The 3,219-nt window shown below is 41.7% G+C and overlaps 1 pseudogene; it reads left to right on the top strand.

The window, feature by feature from the left end:
* Positions 1-652: 652 nt before the first annotated feature.
* LOC118921363 (STAM-binding protein-like) lies at positions 653-2,580 on the top strand (annotated as a pseudogene).
* Positions 2,581-3,219: the final 639 nt, after the last annotated feature.

Below are 3,219 nucleotides of genomic sequence, written 5' to 3' on the forward strand. Positions count from 1 at the left end.
AAAAAGAGGCACCTGAGAATTCGAGGCATAGCAGTAACACGTAAAATTTCAAGGGGTTATTGCTGCTCCATTTGGAGTCGTCTCAGTCCCTGAAATTGAATGAATTGGGTAAACTGGTACCAAGAACTGACAGTCAAATGGAAGTTGAAAATGCAGGGAAGAATAGAATTGTGCTTGAATTGCTGTTAGTGAGAACCATTCAAAGATAAGCTCGCTGTAAATAGAGCTGAATTTTTATCACTGCCATAGTGATAGCAATTGACTCAGTGCATTAACTATATTATGTATATGTGAGCAAATGTAGTCCTTCATTGCAACTGTTTGGAAGGAGTCATATAACTAGTCATAATATCCAGAAGCACCCATCAGTTTCTAACTAATTACTTCTATTGAATAAAGTTTTGCCATTTGGCAAATAATGATTATTATCATTATTTGTTAATAAATAACCTCCATGCTAAATTACATATTCATTTTCTGATGGTTAATGGATTCACATCTATTTCTGTTTTTCAAAAGACAAATTAGTGGAGAAAAGAAGGTAGTCCATTCTGTTCTATACTATGATACTACCTATATTATTTTCACCAAAATGATTGAAAAAATTATAATATTTGTAAAAGAGAGCGAGAGAGAGACAGGGGCGGGGCGGGCGCCGGATGTGACGTTTCCAGAGGCGTGGAGTGTCGTCTGTGGGGACAGAACTTGGTCCTGATGTTTGACCATGAAGATGTGAGCCTTCCGCCCGAAGACCGGGTGAGGGCTCTCTCCCAGATAGGCAGCACGGTGGAAATAAATGAAGACATTCCACCTCGTCGGTACTTCCGCTCTGGAGTCGAGATGATCAGAATGGCCTCCATTTACTCTGAGGAAGGCAATATTGAACATGCCTTCATCCTTTATAACAAGTACATCACACTCTTTATCAAGAAACTACCAAAGCATCAAGATTATAAATCGGCTGTCATTCCTGAAAAGAAAGACATGGTAAAGAAATTAAAGGAGATTGCATTTCCCAAAGCGGAAGAACTAAAGGCAGAGCTGTTAAAACGATATGATATGCCAAAGAATATACAGAACACAATGAAGAATAAAGGAAGGAGGCAGAAGAATTAGCCAGGAATGTGGCCATCCAGCAGGAACTAGAAAAGGAAAGGCAGAGGGTAGCACAACAGAAGCAGCAACAACTGGAGCAGGAACAATTCCATGCCTTTGAGGAGATGATCCAGAACCAAGAGCTAGAAAAAGAGCTCCTGAAAATCGTGCAGGAGTTTGGGAAGGTGGACCCTGGCCTGAGTGACCCGCTCATCTCTGACTTGGAGAAGCCCTCTCCAGATGTGTTTCCCACACCTCCTGTGGCATCCACACAGCCTTCAGACTGTAATACAGCTGTAAGGCCTACTGAGCCACCTGTGGTGGACAGGTCCTTGAAACCTGGAGCATTAAGCAACTCAGAAAGTACCCCTACCATTGATGGACTGTGCCATGTCCGGGAGGCTCTGCCCACAGTTTCTCCAGTTGGCCAGTGCCAACACTGCCCGTGGAGTAGAGACATGTGGGATTCTCTGTGGAAAACTGATGAGGAATGAATTTACCATTACTCACGTTCTTATCCCTAAGCAAAGCGCTGGGTCGGATTATTGCAACACTGAGAACGAAGAAGAACTTTTCCTCATACAGGATCAGCAGGGTCTCATCACACTGGGATGGATTCGTACTCATCCCACACAGACTGCCTTCCTCTCCAGTGTTGACCTGCACACTCACTGCTCTTACCAGATGATGTTGCCAGAGTCAATAGCCATTGTTTGCTCCCCCAAGTTCCAGGAAACTGGGTTCTGTAAACTAACTGAACATGGACTGGAGGAGATTTCTTCCTGTCGTCAGAAAGGATTTCATCCACACAGCAAGGATCCACCACTCTTCTGTAGCTGTAACCACGTGACTGTTGTGGAAAGAGGAGTGACCATCACAGACCTTCAATGAGAGTTTGGCTCAATCACCCTTCCAAGAACTATAAAACCATTCCAGTATACTGTAACCCCTTAATTTAAACTTTCCAGAAAGCTCTAGAAGCTTTTGCAGACAATAGAAAGTGAGTATCACCTGGGGAAGAATTGATTTTCTGTTTGTGGTTCGAAAAGAAATAATTAAATATATATTTTAGGCAGGTCTGGAAAATAGCACAATCATGCTAAAGCAACTTTTCAGTCAGCCTGTAACTAAAAAATTAAGTTGAAAGAATGGTATAATGAACACTCATATATCCTTTGTTCTAGATTCACCAATTGTTAACATTTTTTCCCTCTCAGCTATCCTTCTAATTTCTTGGTAGTTTGTTTATTATTTACCTTTGGACTAATTAAGGGCATCTGTGCAGAAATTTGGAAGCCATTTAGAAAATCTTTAGGTTTTCCTGTGGTTTATGACAATATTAATGAAGCTTATTACAAGGGTGAGGGACAGCTCACTATGTCTGACCAGATGGTCAGGTTTGAAAACCCTGAAAAATGATTTTATCAGAAATTATTATTATTTAACAAATATTTCAGGATATTTTTTCCTCTACAATAAAAAAAAAAAAAAGAGTGAGAGAGTAGAGAGGCTCTCCTGCTAGCCTTGTAAATTGCCATGTTGTGAGGGGGCCTAAAGAGAAGGCCAGAGCCCCCCAGAACTGAGGACAGCCCCAAGGAATGGAAAGCCTCCCCAGCAACAGAGAGCAGGAAAAGAGGGGTGTCAGTCCTACAGGCACGAGGACAAGAATTCTGCCAACAACCTGAGGGAGCTGGAAGTGGATCTTTGTTTAATTGTGTTTCTAATAAAACTGCAGTTCTGGTCAACAGCTGGATTCCAGCTTGGTGAGACCCTTGAGTAAAGGCTCCAACCGTGTTGTTTCCAGACTCCAAGCCCTTTTAAAATCCAGGGTGTTTATGATGCCCACCAGCAGATGCTCCTAAGTAATCACTGTGAATCAAATGTGGCTGTGCATCTTAGTCATGCCACTAAGATAGCTGTTTCCTTGATGAGCATCAGTGGTTTGGTACAAATTTCTGAACAAATGTAAGGCATAACCCCGTGTTAAAGAGGGTAATGCCAATTTAATAGAGGTAAGGATTTAGTAAAGCATTTGAGACTGTACAGAAAATACCTGAGAGATTTTTAAGTGTGTTACAAAGCATAATGGAGTATTTCCAGAGATGGCTGATATAAGGAAAACAT

This window comes from Manis pentadactyla, chromosome 5, assembly GCF_030020395.1.
Source record: "Manis pentadactyla isolate mManPen7 chromosome 5, mManPen7.hap1, whole genome shotgun sequence".
Classification (NCBI taxonomy): Eukaryota; Metazoa; Chordata; class Mammalia; order Pholidota; family Manidae; genus Manis; species Manis pentadactyla.